The sequence below is a fragment of the Periplaneta americana genome, chromosome 14 (genome assembly GCF_040183065.1).
Source record: "Periplaneta americana isolate PAMFEO1 chromosome 14, P.americana_PAMFEO1_priV1, whole genome shotgun sequence".
In the NCBI taxonomy this organism is placed as follows: Eukaryota; Metazoa; Arthropoda; class Insecta; order Blattodea; family Blattidae; genus Periplaneta; species Periplaneta americana.
Window position 1 is genome coordinate 4442391 of NC_091130.1, and position 17756 is coordinate 4460146.

The 17756-nt window shown below is 35.0% G+C and overlaps 1 protein-coding gene across 1 annotated transcript in view; it reads right to left on the reverse strand.

Annotated features, from left to right (window-relative positions):
- The window catches only part of LOC138713966 (lachesin-like), a 794574-nt gene that overhangs the window by 170456 nt on the left and 606362 nt on the right, over positions 1-17756 (reverse strand). The window lies entirely within an intron of this gene.

A 17756-nucleotide genomic window follows, 5' to 3' on the forward strand; every position in this document is an offset into this window, starting at 1 on the left:
CCGGGTGTATTATCTGGAACCTCCACCAGATGGATCTCCATCTACGACAGGGCTGGCATGATTTAATATTAACTGAAAACATTCATTACTCATCTTTTAACAATTTTAAAGACATGAGGCAAAGAAATGGCAATATAACCATAATAATAATTACTTCCGTGTGCAATCATCATGAAAATATTCACTAATTGACGCTAACGTTCAAGTCACTGTTTGAGGCTTATGTTGGTAGAATTGATCCAAGTACAACATAATACATCATGGCGTGAAGTGCGAACATGAACGTCAACAATGGATATAAGTATTTTGACTTCCTAGCGACATAATATTAATGATAGATAATATACATACAAGATTATTCGTATCATTGACCAATAAAATAAATAAATAAATATTTTACTAATATTTTGATAGTGCTTTGATACTAACGACATAGTTGGATTCATTGAGAACTAGACCTTACTGAGCTTGAATTTAGTACCAACAACATCAAAGGTGCCGACAAGAGTTCTCCCTACTGATTCTTCTTATACTGTGGACAGACGCACATCTTTATTTTTCTGTGGATCTGTGTAGAATTACGTGTGGGTGAGAACTACAAAGAGAAGAAAAAAAAGACAAGAAAAAGGGGAATACTATGAGAACAAGGGGAATGAGGGCTAGAAGGAGAACAAGGGGAATACAAAACAACAAATGAAATAAAGGAAATAGAGGGGGACAAGAGAAATACATAGAACAGGGGATTACAAGGAGAACGAGAGGAATACAAGGAGGACAAATGGAACAGAAAGAGAAAAAGAGGACAATGAGATAAATTAGGATATACTGTGGAAAGGGGGAATACGGGGAGAACAGGGGAAATAAAAAAGAAAACAAGAGAATACAAAGAGAACAAGAGGATATGGAGAACAATGGGAATATTATTAAAAAGGGGGAATACAGGGAGAATGAGGGCAATATAAAGAGAACGTGGGGAATACAATGAGAACGTTGATGTCTCGTGCAGCTATGCATTCGGTTGCGTACAGTCCAAGTTCATTCAACATCAGAATTACGATACCAACTTCCTAGCTGTCATTACCATAGAAATGAAAATTTTTCTTGAAAACAGTTATGGGTTTAATATTATGTGTCACATACGAGATAAACTATTAGATTCACAAAGTAGTTGTTCATCTGGTGATAGTAAGAAATCCTGTATCATATATTAAGGAATTAGTTGTCAATAAGTTTATTACACACAATATACTTAACTTTATTTCAATCGGTAATTATGTATGGAATTATAGGATAGGGTAACTCATTTAAATCCAATTTAATCCACTTTATTTATTACAGAAGAAAATAATTAAATGAATCGGTCCATACAAAAAGGGCTTCAGTCAAAAACTAAAAAAAACGAGATATAGATGGAAATCATATATTTATGGGTGGCTCCATCGGCCTGTGCAGAAAGATATTCAGTCCAATGTTTGGAAAGATAGAAACTGAAGCGTCAGGGCTCAGAGTTCTATGCAGAAAGGAATAGAGTAGGCATTTACAGAATGTTTTCTTTAGTTTTCTCAAAACTAGGTCTAATGGACTAAAGCCCTTTCTGTATGGAGCGATTCAAATTATGTCTTCATAAACCTATTGATTTTCCATCACAAAAATTATTTCTAGACTTTAATGTTCTTAAAATCAGACAAAATTTATTATATTGCAGTAACAAAATTCATACATAAAAATCGAAATAATTTTGAATTGTATTCTCATAGTTATGAAACAAAAGGTATGAATTCTTTAAGATTATTTGAACCAAAATGCAACACTGTTACAGTATTTAATCATAGTAGTAATATAGAACTCCTTGACAAGAAACTGAACCGCAAACTAAAGCTGGAGGTGCTGCAATCCTGTATCCTACCAACCTTACTGTACGGCTGTCAGACCTGGAAACTGACCGTGAACCAGAAGACACAGATCCAGGTCTGCCAATGCAAAATGGAGAGGAAAATCCTAGGACTCTCCCTCAGAGACAAGATTTCCAACACCAGACTCAAGCAGATGACAAACACCAGAGACATGGCACACCAAGGGGAGCGCCTGAAATGGAAATGGGGAGGTCACGTGTCGAGACTTCAAAGCTGCAGATGGGCGCATATTTCCACCACGTGGGATCCACGCATCGGGAGGCGAAACCGAGGAAGACCTGGGACCAGATGGGCGGACTTCTTCAAGAGCCTAGCTGGACCCCTGTGGTCCAGAACAGCCAAGAACCGAGAAGAATGGAGATCGCTACAGTTTGCCAGTATCGAGTGAGAGTGCAAGTGTACACACACGAACGACGAACAAAACTTATATAGAACTGAATCTACCGTCATGCATGATCTCTAAAGAGCTCCCCTTTTTAGGAGGCCATAGCCCTTCACGGGAAATCCAAAGGCTATTTCATTCATTCATTCATTCATTCATTCATTCATTCATTCATTCATTCATTCATTCATTCATTCATTCATTCAATAATATAGGCCCAAGAATATATAACAAATTTATGTTTAAATATCCTAATCTTGTCAATTCTAATAGTTCTAGTATTAAATTAAAAATGTTATGTATGGATTTTATAAAAATTGAAAAAAACGATGAACAAATCTTATATAGAACAGAATCTACCGTCATACGGATTAGCTCACTGCATGATCTCTAAAGATCTCCCCTTTTTAGGAGGCCATAGCCCTTCACGGGAAATCCAAAGGCTATTTCATTCATTCATTCATTCATTCATTCATTCATTCATTCATTCATTCATTCATTCATTCATTCAATAATTTAGGCCCAAGAATATATAACAAATTTATGTTTAAATATCCTAATCTTATCAATTCTAATAGTTCTAGTATTAAATTTAAAAAGTTATGTATGGATTTTATAAAAATTGAAAAACTGTAAATTTAAATTTATATATTCTTATTGTGTAGTAGACATAAGACAAATTGTATTGTATACTTACATTAATCTCAATTCAGGAATCAACCCCTGCGCAAGAGTTCTACTCTTTCAGGGGCGGGCTAAAGTTTTTCTGTACGTATTATATATTATGTTACAATTATTAGCAAAATAAATAAATAAATTTCAACTGCTTGTACCTCATATAATACAGCAAATAATAATAATAATAATAATAATAATAATAATAATAATAATAATAATAATAATAATAATAATAATAATACACGGCATGGCGCGTCCTCAGGTTGCGGATCGAGGAGACGGCCTCCAGATATGGAGGGTAGCTGTGAATATATTGAATAAGCAGTCGTGGACAGCCGATGAGGGATGGTCCTCCAGTTTGGGGGTTGGGCGAAAGCCTAACAACCTTAAAAAACAGCTTGTTACGAATCCTTCAAATAAGCCTCGGAATGGGACTGATTCTTGGCACGACCACAGCAAAGGAATAAGGTTTTGAGGTTATATTACCGGTTGTTCTGTATGGTTGTGAAACTTGGACTCTCACTTTGAGAGATTAGCATAGGTTAAGGGTGTTTGAGTATAAGGTGCTTAGGAAAATATTTGGGGCTAAGAGGGATGAAGTTACAGGTGAATGGAGAAAGTTACACAACACAGAACTGCACGCATTGTATTCTTCACCTGATATAAAATTAGGAACATTAAATCCAGACTTCTGAGATGGGCAGGGCATGTAGCACATATGGGCGAATCCAGAAATGCATATAGATTATTAGTTGGGAGGCCGGAGGGAAAAAGATCTTTAGGGAGGCCGAGACGTAGATGGGAAGATAATATTAAAATGGATTTGAGGGAGGTGGAATATGATGATAGAGAATGGTTTAATCTTGCACAGGATAGGGACCAATGGCGGGCTTATGTGAGGGCGGCAATGAACCTGCGGGTTCCTTAAAAGCCAGTAAGTAAGTAAGTAGCAATAATAATAATAATAATAATAATAATAATAATAATAATAATAATAGCCATGGGCTTGGCTCAGTCAGCTAAGACGCTTGCCTGCCGATCTAAAGTTGCGTTCGGGCGCGGGTTCGATCCCCGCTTGGGCTGATTACCTTGTTGTGTTTTTTCCGAGATTTTCCTCTACCGTAAGGTGAATGCCAGGTAATCTATGGCGAATCCTCGGCCTCATCTCGCCAAATATCATCTCGCTATCACCAATCTCATCGACGCTAAATAATCTAGTAGTTGATACAGCGTCGTTAAATAACCAACTAACAAATAATAATAATAATAATAATAATAATAATACTAATAATAATCATAATAATAATAATATGCATTGTTCTGTGAGACGAAGCGAACTACAAAACGTCTTACAGACGTCACAAACCCCAAACGGAGTGCCCTGGAGTTGAACTGAGAGGCTCCGTGGTGAGAAGTGAGTCCGCACGTCTGTTTGATTTATGACGTGTCAAAACAAAATTTACGACGACCCCCCGCAAAGCAAGGTGGCGCTTGAGCGCTTGTTCGTCTGAACCTCCAGGAAATAAAGCAAAACAAGGCGAACAGTATGGAAATGTTCCTTGGTACCAGATTTAATCTTATGTGCGGGTCGAACATCACACAAAGATGGTGTGGGGGTAGTGGAGGGGGTTGGAAGTGCGATAAAAAAGCGTATGAGCATTGTGGGGTGGAACATACGTAACATGGGGCTCGACCTCGCCGGAATTCGCAGCGAAACGCTCGAGGATTTCGACAATCTTCTTCGGTATGATCGCGCCGGGATTTAGTACGTTCTGCTTCTGAAGAGAAGGTGCAAAATCAACATGTTTCAACGTCTGTATATCTCCTTCCTGTCTCATTCATTCATTCATTCATTCATTGACAGTCACTCATTTTCTTAATCGGTAATTTTTCACATTTCCTAACTTACTCAGTCATTTACATTCCATCGCTCAGTCACTCATACACTCTTAAATTAGTCACTCATTCACATTTTGCAAAGTAGTAACTCGTTCAAATAAGGTAATTAAAATTTTTTCTAAAAGACTTCAATAGATATATTTATTACTTACTTACTTGCTTACTTATGGCTTTTAAAGAACCCGGAGGTTCATTGCCGCCCTCACATAAGCCTGCCATCGGTCTCTATCCTGAGCAAGATTAATCCAATCTCTATCATCATATCCCACCTCCCTCAAATCCATTTCTATATTATCCTCCCATCTACGTCTCGGCCTCCCAACTAACATTCTATATGCATTTCTCGATTGCCCATACGTGCTACATGTCCTGCCCATTTCAAACGTCTGGACTTAATGTTCCTAATTATGTCAGGTGAAGAATACAATGCGTGCAGTTCTGTGTTGTGCAACTTTCTCCATTCTCCTGTAACTTCGTCACTCTTAGCCCCAAATATTTTCCTAAGAATCTTCCTACTCGAACACCCTTAATCTCTGTTCCTCTCTTAAAGTAGGAGTTCAAGTTCCATAAGTAGAGACAGTCAAAATTCTTCAATATAAGGGGCTAAAATTCTTGGTTAAAAAGGATAAAAATTCTTGAGTGAAAACGAAAATTTCTTGAGCAAACCTGAAATTTTCACCCTGTTTTATTAAATTATTAAGTTTCTTAAGATAATAATTCACTTACCTACTTACTGGCATTTAAAGAACCCGGAGGTTCATTGCCGCCCTCACATAAGCCCGCCATTGGTCCCTATCCTGAGCAAGATTAATCCAGTCTCTATCATCATATCCCACCTCCCTGAAATCCATTTTTAATATTATCTTCCCATCTTCGTCTCGGCCTCCCTAAAGGTCTTTTTCCCTCCGGCCTCCCAACTAACACTCTATATGGAGTTCTAGATTCGCCTATACGTGCTACATGCCCTGCCCATCTCAAACGTCTGCATTTAATGTTCCTAATTATGTCAGGTGAAGAATACAATGCGTGCAGTTCTGTGTTGTGTAACTTTTTCCATTCTCCTGTAACTTCATCCCTCTTAGCCCCAAATATTTTCCTAAGCACCTTATTCTCAAACACCCTTAACCTATGTTCCTCTCTCAGAGTGAGAGTCCAAATTTCACAACCATACAGAAGAACCGGTAATATAACTGTTTTATAAATTCTAACTTTCAGATTTTTTGACAGCAGACTGAATGATAAAAGCTTTTCAACAGAATAATAACAGGCATTTTCCATATTTATTCTATGTTTAATTTCCTTGCGAGTATCATTTATATTTGTTACTGTTGCTCCCAGGTATTTGAATTTTTCCACCTCTTCAAAAGATAAATTTCCAATTTTATATTTCCATTTCGTACAATATTCTCGTCATGAGACATAATCATATACTTTGTCTTTTCAGGATTTACTTCCAAACCTATCTCTTTACTTGCTTCAAATAAAATTCCCGTGTTTTCCCTAATCTTTTGTGGATTTTTTCCTAACATATTCACGTCATCCGCATAGACAAGCAGCTGATGTGACCCGTTTAATTCCAAACCCTCTGTGTTATCCTGGACTTTCCTAATGGCATACTGTAGACCAAATTTAAAAAGTAGAGGTGATAGTGCATCTCCTTGCTTTAGCCCACAGTGAAGTGGAAACGCATCAGAAAGAAATTGACCTATACGGACTCTGCTGTACGTTTCACCGAGACTCATTTTAATTAATCGAACTAGTTTCTTGGAAATACCAAATTCAATAAGAATATCATATAAAACTTCTCTCTTAACCGAGTCATATGCATTTTTGAAATCTATGAATAAGTGTTGTACTGTAGCCTTATACTCCCATTTTTTCTCCATTATCTGTCCAATACAAAATATCTTATCAATAGTCGATCTATTACGCCTAAAACCACACTGATTTTTCCACACAAATTTCATCTATATATGGAGTTAATCTTCTCAAAAGAATATTGGAGAAAATTTTGTATGACGTCAAGAAAAATGATATTCCTCGAAAAGTTACTACAGTTAGTCTTGTCCCCCTTCTTAAAGATAGGTACGATTATGGACTCCTTCCATTGTTCTGGTACAATTTCCTTTTCCCAAATAGCAAGTACAAGCTTCTAGATTCCGTTAGATAATGTGCTTCCACACTCTTGTATTAATTCTGCTGGATTTTGATCGATACCTGGAGACTTACAATTTTTCATATTTTATATCGCAATTTCGACTTCATAAAGTGTGGTTCGGGTATAAATGGCAAACTGAATATAAATATATTTATTATTGTATGTATGTATTTATTCACACTGCAATGGGTATATACCCGGTGGCAGTGGTAACTAATTACACTCAATAATGACAATAATAAACTTATTAATTAAAAATACAATTAATAATACTAATAATTAATGCTAACAATAATTAATAATAATAATAATAATAATAATAATAATAATAATAATAATAATAATAATAATGACATCAACAACAACAACAACAACAGGGAATATATTAAATTAAATGAAACGATCACTTAAAGTAACATTTGAAATAAATCTAATTTGTATCTTAAAACTAAGATCAAACTAAAACCCACGAGTATGATATGTTCATATCTGCACAAGTACCTTTCAACACTACACTCATTTCGCTGTCAACTCACTCACTGCACTGGAACTACGACATATTTCACTGGGTCTATCCTGATTTCACTAACACTTCAAAAACATTTCACTGTTCAAATACTTTGCACTGCCACTATGAACTATAAAGCTTCACTGACAGGAACACGTTTCACTTACACAGCACACTTCACTGACACAACACACTTCTTCACTGATACAACACTTCAATAACAACATATCATTTTACACCCTTTAAATACTGTGTATAATTACCGTCTATTAGTAAGGTCCTTAAGCCTATTTTTAAATATATTTTTGGTTGTTGGTAAAGCCTTTAGTAAGTATGCAGGTAAAGCATTCCAGTCCCTGATAGTATTATTATTATTATTATTATTATTATTATTATTATTATTATTATTATTATTATTATCATTATCATTATCCGGTCTGCAGATGCATTAAATATGCTAATTTGCATGGATTCAACTTGGATCCATTTAATGTGTAGTATATCTTTGAGTTTTTAACTCACTGATCTAATTTTATAATTATTTGTCCATTTTATTTCTTGCATTTGGTCAATTGATTAATGTAGACTATTCCATTATTTCAATTATCTCATTGTACTAAATTTATAATTTTATAATTATTATTTGATCAATGATTGATGTAGACTATTATATTGTTTGTATTTCATCTCATTGCCATTTTCTATAATTCATTCTCATCATCATTTGTTGTTTTGTGTTGTATCTTGTGCTGAACTGTAATTGGCCTTGTGCTGTTGTTTTGCACATTAATATTATAAATAAATAAATAAATAAATAAATAAATAAATAAATAAATAAATAAATAAATTATTATTATTACTCACATTTCCTACATAATTTTGTATTTGTCATTTTCTAACTTCCTTATTCATAAAAACTTGCATCGTTATCCTCGATTCAGTGCTTACTTCCTACTTCATTTAAGTACCTCTTCTTCTATTCTCTACATATTTCTCATTTTCTTTCTTTTGTTCATATTTCTCTTATTTCATTATTGTTACCCTCCTTTCATTTGAATTTACCGTTTATCTCATTCTCCTTCATTTCTGCCTTCCTTTAGAAGCCTCATTTATTCCACTGTTCTCCTTCATCCCTTTTCCACATTACTTACTCCCTTCACCTTTGCTTTTCGTTTTGCTAGTCTTCTATATATTTTCATAAGCTTCAGATTTTCTCTCCTTCTCATTTTATACCCTACTCCTTCATTTTATTTTTTATGTACCCACTACGTTCTTTTCTTTGTTTCCCACCCGGTTCTCCTTGTCTCTATGAATAACTGCCTCCTCCACTTCTTCAGCGCTTCCTCATGATTTATTCCTTCCCTCCCGACAGCTTCTTCTTGTCGCCAGCGCCACTTGTCTCTCGACACTGCGAGGTGATTATGCATCCTTGTACAACTGCACGAGAATGGAGTCAAACCACGGATCTCTCGAAAAAAATAACATTTGTGCAAACACCTTATTACAATAGTGTACTTGTAGACGATATCGCGATAATATCGCTTCTCTGCTCCTACTTGATTTATTCTTTCTAACTTTTTATCTTTAATTTACATTATCTTTCTTCCGTTAGCATTTGTATTCGTTAAGGTAACTTCTTAATTGTTTATCTTTTGTTTCGTCTTTTTCCAGTTATTTATTTGCATTTCTTATTTTTAATTTCTGATTAACTAATTATTCATTTTATGTAATCCTTGTTTCTCCATTAATTAAATTAATACTTAATATTAATATTATCCCCTACTCATATTATATCTCTTATTAATTTTTCTGCTATACCCTTGTCTCATTTCACTTCGGTTTGATATTTTTATAATGTTCAAATTTTTCAGTTTTTCTTACAATTGCTGTGCATGTTGCATGTAGCTCGATTATTGGTTTCGGATAAATTCTGAATTCTGAGACATTTCATTTTTTTTATTTTTAAAGTTCAAAATAATTCTACACTTAAAGAAATATCACTGAAATGAGGGAAAATTCTGAAAAAATTCTGCAGGTTAAAGTCAGGACACAAGTGCAGGTGTATTATATTGTGACAGCGACGTGAGATTCGAACTCACGACCAGCGTCCCGCAAGAGAGCAGATCGCGCGGGCTCCACGGAGCACTGAGAGACGGCGCGCGGCGGAGAGAAGAGAGGGGAAAGGGCCTACGCGGCGAGGGAGATTGCGCGCGCATCTGGTGCTGGCAGACAGGAGATGGCTCTGGATTGTTCTGGAGTGCTATCTCTGGATACGCGTCGAACTTTCGAGGCTACATCGCTGTGGTTATAAAAGAAGAAACGCGAGGGAACTCGGACAGTGTGTGTGATTCATGATTAGTTCAGTGAGTAAGCCAGTGAACAGAGCAAGCCAGCCAGTCTTGTGTACCGGAGTTCGACTTGAGTGTGCGTCCGCAACTGTGTGAGCATTAGAAGGCCTGAGTTCGAGTGCAGTGGACCGCAGTTGGAGGGGCCTGAGTTCGAGTACAGTGGACTGTCTCTGAAGGTCTGTGGTTCGAGATACTGTGAACTCGAGTGACTGAGCTAGAAGAACTGTAAACTGAGAAGTGACAGTTCTGAATTGTAAATAGTGCTTTGTAAATATTATTTAAGATTAACAGTTCATTGTTGTTCGTAATAGTCCAAGTAAATTGTCATTGTCGTTTGTGGAGTACAATAACGAACGCTGTGTTGCTGTGCGGAGAGCAAATCCTATTGTTGGGATAATAAAACTACATTGTTGAGTTGAAATAAATTTACAATATTATATTTCGGGTCTCTACATATAATTGTTTTGTTTTTAAAGTTCGATATAATTCTACACTTAAAGAAAAATCACTGATAAGGAGAAAAAATTCTGCAGGTTACAATCAGAGTACAAATACAGGTATATTATACTATACTTCGGATCTCTGCATAATCTTACATCATAATCATGTATGAAGTATGGTTTACTACATTCTCAGGATCAGAAGGTTAACAATTTCTAGGTATCCCGATTCCAAAATTATTATTGCTCTTGTTACATGTTTCAAATACCTAAAAATTCTTAGCAAATCTTCAAAGAACTGGTCAGATATAACATATTTCGCCGATCTAATCGAAAAACTATCTTCAATATTGAGTGCTTTTATTACGTCCACGATAGTATGATAGTGGCCTATCTCTTAATCACGTTCCCTAAAGAACTATCACCGATCTTGGAGGTAAAGGTAAGCAAGATGCCATTTCCCGAAGTATTGACAACCTAGGTGGTGCTGTAAAAATCTTTGTGCGAGATCGTGCGTATTTGTATGGTTTCCGCACAAAATCAATCCGCGGAAAGTCTAAAATTCGACATTCAGTATTCCCAACCTAACACACATAACAATTTCCCTCTTCTTACCGTTTAAGCGTCATATTCATTTTACTGCTTTAGGCTTTTAACATATTATTTTTAAAGACGTTCAATATAGTAATAATTATAAATTGGAAACTTACCACTGCAATTTCACCTAAATTGCACTGTTAATTACTGTTTTTAAATATTTGCAAAAATTAAGTAAACTCTACAACTCCACTAAAATTACTGCATTCGTGATGCAAGTAACATTAAGGAAGCCGTGAAAAAATCAACAAATCAACTTTCCGATGTTATTACTGCAATATGTTATATAAATAATGTTGTTAAAATATTAAAATGAAAAATAAATCATTACATAACCTTACTGTTTGTTTTAAGTTCGCATTTATAGACTGGGGGAAAGAAAAAGACAGATGTATATCACGGCCTGCTGGAGTATAGTAAACACAGAAAACATTTTAAAGCAACAATGTTGAAGATAGATATTTTTGTTTTCCAAATTTGCCGTCATTGAACAGAGACCAAGATGGAGATTTCACTGCAAGTAATTAGAAATTTCTCTTTCAGGTATGTAATAAACGATCTTCGCACAACATAATGTACGATACACGAGCGATATGTTTTCTTTGAATTCTCGGAAATTAAAAAAGCTCAACTACGTTTCGCTTTTTCAAACTTTTCCTCGAACATGAAAACTTCAACATACCGCTCTTGTAACGCATATTACTATTTTGACATCGGATGGGAACTAACTGTACAATCGCCTGTTACTGAATAGCTTCTGTACGCTTAGAACCAGTTTCAGATATCATTGACGAAAACAGAAATAATCGTTTTTGAAGGAAAGGACTCAGTGAGATCAAAAATTTTATTGTACCTGGCGATACAATGTTAAAGTAGACTTTACATTATTTTTAACTATTTGGGCTGTACAGTTTCTTATAATAATGCTAATGATATTCAAATGAAATTAGCAAGATACCAGATGATGTTTGGCACGATTAGAAGATTACTGGACAAACATATTGGAAAGAAATTCAGCTAAAAATTATAGTACTGGATGGCGATACTTTGTATTTGCATGATAATGAATCCTGGGAATGAAATGTAACAGTGAAAACAGTAAGCATTCTTCAGGAATGAATATTTTAAGTGGAATAAAAGGATACACGCGACTGGACCAGATTAGAAATGAAAATATAACGAAAAGACTGGAACTAGAACCTGGCAACGAGCAGGTAATGAAATCATCATCATCGTCAGTCCAAGGATTAGGCAATTGCCCGTTCCGACTTCATAATTCATCAGCCCAACGTTTTCTAGGTCTCCCGACGTCACGCCTTCCTCTTACTTGATAATTTCTTGCTAACAATGGATATCTCTCCTTACTCATTCCATTCATGTGTTCAATCCACTTTTGTCTATAATTCTTGACTTTATCCCTTAAAAGCTGTACTTTTAATTCTTTTCTTATATCCTCATTTCTAATTCTATCAAGTTTTGTACATCCTTTAACTTGTCTGAGGAACCTCATCTCCGCCGTTTGTATTCTATCTTTCTGTTTTTTCGTTGGAGCCCAAGTTTCACATCCATACAACATTGTGGGAATTGCCATAACTTTATACATTTTTATTTTTGTTTCTTTTCTAACTTTATTTTTTAACGTTCTCTGTATTGTTCCACATACCGTCTGAAATTTATTTATTTTATAATCAATATCTCTTTCCATATTGTAACTAATATTTGAACCTAAACACCTGTTCTATACTTTGATTTTCTAAAATAATTTTGGATCTCACTGGATATTTTCCTCTAAATGCCATTGTCTTTGTTTTTTTACTGATATCTTTAGACCATATAAGGTGGGTGCTCCTGTTATGGCCATGTTCCTAATATGGCCACCCCTATTGTGAGTTAGTTAACCAAAAACTCCGCTAAATTGCAGCAGCATCCAGTGAAAGGGCATCCTGGTATGTCACTTGATCGTTTTCCATCCAGTCGGGTTGAGCAATATGGCGTCAGTTGCCTGTTTTGCGGTTTTCATGTGACCTCTTCTTATTTTTCTCTGGTAAGTCTCCTTTGTTTTATGCATGTTTTTCAAAGACTTGTTTCATGAAAACCATCGTACTCCATTCAGTTTTTAATGTTCTGTTGATTGGTGTTGTAGTTGATGGTGTATCTTTACGAGTTGTTCATAATCAAACGATTTTCGTGAAAGCTTACCTGCTCCTGATATGGCCATATCAAGTTCATTTCACTTTTATTTTTTCACCTGACAAATTTACATGCTTTATAGCTGGGTTTACGCAAAAATTTGTATTTTAAGAAAAACAACTTAATTTTTATGGAAAAACCTATTTTGACTACACTTTTGTATTATAAAGAAGAATTAATTATTTAATTTTAGCACAACTGCGCTATCAAACTGAAAACAATCACGATTTATAGAACATGGAACAAGGGTGGCACATGTTCCTGATATGGCCACTAGGTAGACTTTTGGAATTTGGGACTTTTTGGACAATTAAAGCTATTTTTATGGGGAAAGGAAATTGTTTTAAGGAAGTCCATTAGACTGAGAACGAGTAAGAAAAAAGTGGTTTACATTTTTTTCAAAATGGCGGCTAGAAAAATTCTCAAACCTTAGCATGGTCATATTAGGGACACCTACCTTAATTTTCATATCTATATTATATAATTTGAACTGGTAATAAAAATTACGGGAAAACGGCTGAATGGATTGTAATGATTGACCTCTCATTTTGAAGCTTAGCATCCAAAATTTTAAAAAAAAAATAGTAGTTTTCATTGAAATGTCAATTTTCCTACACAATTTTCCTATTTTCCAAAATTCATCTGTTGACAGTTTTGAGAACTAATAAATAAAACAAAACACACACTATAATAAACAATATTAGACGAAGGCCATGACCTGCAGGATTGCTGACAGGTAAAGCAAATCAAAGCAAATTCTGTGACATCATAATGACAACATGTCGATCTTCATTTGCGTAATTTTTTATAACATCTCTGTAATTGGTTATTAAAAACTTCCAAAGCTTACTAAAAATAATTTACAGGTCTGATTCTGTGGTGTGTAATTTTCTGACTACAGCTGTGTATTGGATATTAAAAAGTACGAATCGTGAAGTCGTTTGATGACATTATTACCATTAAAAATGAAATATTATTATAGTTAATGCCATGATGTATTTGTCACTAATATACTGTACATATAAAGGATATAGTTTATTGATGATATGAAACTCAAACCTTTTGGGGTTATATATGTATACGTAGAGAATATCTTAAATTAGATCTTCATTTCTATAATTTATTGAGTGACGGCTGTATAATATACCTATACAGTATATGTTGCTGAAAACTACAAAACATACGTAAGTTAAAATTATTGTTATTAAAAATGAAATATTTTTATAGTTAATCGAGTGGTGTGAGTCTTTTTCATATAGTATTTAATGGCGGTGTGGTGTGGATATTTGCATTCGTGATTCTTTCCAGTATTGTCTGGAGAGAGCGCAAAAATTACAGTTCCTAGGGAAAGACCAAAAGGTATTACTTACTGATAAAATAAGAGGCCTACAAGATTTTTTAGTCTCCCGATCATTTCAGCAAGATCTCTTAGCAGGATAAAATGATTCTACCCTCTACATTTCAAGGTAGTTCACGACAAAATGCAGCAGCTATACCAAGATGCTATGTCTATTGTTCGAAAGGTTGGCAAACCTGACATTTTCTTACCTCTCACGTACAATCCACAATGACCTGAAATATCTACTACTGCTTTACTCCCACATGAAAAATCCACTGATCGTCCTAACATTGTTACTTGCATTTTCGCTTTTAAACTGAAAAACTGAAGTTGGATAGGTTAAAAAATAAGTATTTGGCATGAAAAACCATTCAGAGTATGTTTCATTATTATGGAAGCAAATAACTTTTAAAAGGACTGGTAGGCCTATTCTTCATTGAAAATAAATCTGAAATGTTTTATTTGAACTTCTAACGAACTTAGTTTGCAGCATTTGCTGCACAAGCCACTAGTTTTATTTAATTCATATAAAGATTTCTGTAACTCAACTTCATTTTTCTGTATTATTATTAAATCATCTGCAAACAAAAGATTATTTATATATACTTTATTATCTACTCTTATTCCTGGATTAACTAAAACTTTTCATTTATTAAAAAAAAAAAATATATATATATATACACATATATACATATACACATACATAATAAAGCGGGCGATAAACTGCAACCTTGTCGTAAGCCAGTGTTTGTTTTAATTGTATCTGTTGTTCTGAATCCGGTATCTATAATTATTTGTATCTTCATATAATTATATATATATATATATATATATATATATACATATACACATACACAATAAAGCGGGCGATAAACTGCAACCTTGTCGTAAGCCAGTGTTTGTTTTAATTGTATCTGTTGTTCTGAATCCGGTATCTATAATTATTTGTATCTTCATATAATTTCTTTATTGTTTCAACAAGGCACAGTGGGTATCCTTTCATTAGTAATATTTCCATAAATTTTGTCTGTTAACTCGATCGAAGGCCTTATCCAAATCTATAAATCCTATATGAGTTTCTAAGTTATAATGAAATATAAAAGTAATTGGAGTGAACATCTGAAAACAATGACCAGTGATGGCCTTCAACATGGCAACATCGGCCAGTGTACAATAATTTCGGGAAGGCCGAGAAAACGGTGGGGTATTGAGTCAAAGACCTAACCAAACTAAATCACACGATGAAAGAGTAATGGAACGGAGAAAAATTATCTCCGGCGCCGGGATTTGAACCCGGGTTTTCAGCTCTACGTGCTGATGCTTTATCCACTAAGCCACACCGGATACCCACCCCGGCGTTGGATAGAATCGTCTCAGATTAAGTTCCAACTCTTGGGTTCCCTCTAGTGGCCGCCCTCTGCACTGCGTCATAGATGTCTATGAACGTAGGACTGAAGTCCACACATGTGCTGAGGTGCACTCGTTATGAGTGACTAGTTGGCCGTGATCCGACGGAATAAGCGCCGTCTTGAATCACGAAGTGATTTACGCATATCATATATATTATTTTAATGTACCGAAGTACATATCATATTTCCATGCAGATATTCTGCATCATCATACGATGAAAGAGTAATGGAACAGAGAAAAATTCTCTCCGGCGCCGGCCACCTATAATAATTAGCGTTAATTGTAAATAATATTCAAATAAATTCAATTTGTCATCTCGTTTTTCAATTCTAAATCAATTTCCAGGTTATATCAAAATTAATGTTCATGTTATTCTCTAGATTATATCAAGGTCAATGACATTATTGTTCCTCGGAAAAAATTAATACTTTCGCGTCTGCGCACATCTCACAATTTAGGTCAGTTCCGCTCATCACTTACATAACCATAACATGAATATTTATGAATAATTTCAAGTTAGAAATATGGTCGAGCATAAAAAGTCGTATGAAACTTGCTATAATGGTAATTAAGACGCTCGTATGAAAATTATGAAACGAGCTTGCGCTCGTTTCATAAACAAACATACTCGCGTCTTAATTACCACCATTGTAGGCTCGTTGCATAATGTACTATTAACTGACGATACAATTTTAAAGTAGACGTCACATTTTAACTATTTGGGCTTTACAGTTTCTTATAATTATGCTAATGATATCCAAATGAAATTAGCAAGATACTAGCTAATGTTTGGGACAATTAGAAGACTACTGGAATAGCAATTCAGCTAAAATTATATCAATGGATGGCGATACCTTCTATTTGTATGGTAATGAATGCTGGGTAATGAAATGTAACAGCGAAAATAGTATGCAGTCTTCAGAAATGAAAATTTTAAGTGCAAGAAAATGACACACGCGACTGGACCACATTAGAAATGAAGATATAGTGAAAAAAAAACTAGAATTAGAACCTGGCAACTAGCAATATAACTAATTGGAGTGAACATCTGAAAACAATGACCAGTGATGGCCTTCAGCATTGCAACATCGGCCAGTGTACAATAATTTCGGGAAGGCCGAGAAAACTGTGGGATATTGAGCCGAAGACCTAACCAAACTAAATCACGATAATTCTAGAAATATTCCATGTAATCGAACTGGGTCCGATCTTCATAAAAAGCCGTACCTAGTAGTAACGATCTTGTGTGCTGCATATCTACGTAACTTGAGAGTCTCTGTACAGTTTCTCGGTCGGCACTTGTTTCGAGGGCACTAGCGCACCTGGCGGCCCGTTATGGCACTAAAGCGCACAAGCTGCCTTATTAATGAGGTAATATAAAAAGAACATTAACGGAGGTTCCTCGCCTCAGCAATTTGCATGCATTTTTTAGCTAATAACTCCCAGGAGCGGATCACATTCCTACAGTACAAGGGGAACGAGGCTTTGTGCTAACAGACGGGAAAACACAAGCCACGAAATTAACATTTTAAAATATTATATATTCAGTTACCATATCATATAAATTTAATGTTGATTTAAAAGCGAAACAGTTCATGTATTTCCGGATTTCTGATATACGAGTAACTCTAGGCTTGTAGATTTGCACACGATGTTGGACGTGTTGCAGACGCAGAATCTTCCACTATTTTGCACCTAAATATCAGGTCCGTTATCAAAGAAGAAAATGACAGGAGAAGTTACAGTATCTAAATTTGAACTGGTAATGAAAATTACGGGAAAACGGCTGAACGGATTTTAATAAATGACCCCTCATTTTGAAGCTTGGAACCCAAAGTTTTTCAGAAAAATAGCAGTTTTCAGTGAAATGTTAATTTTCCTACATCATTTTCCT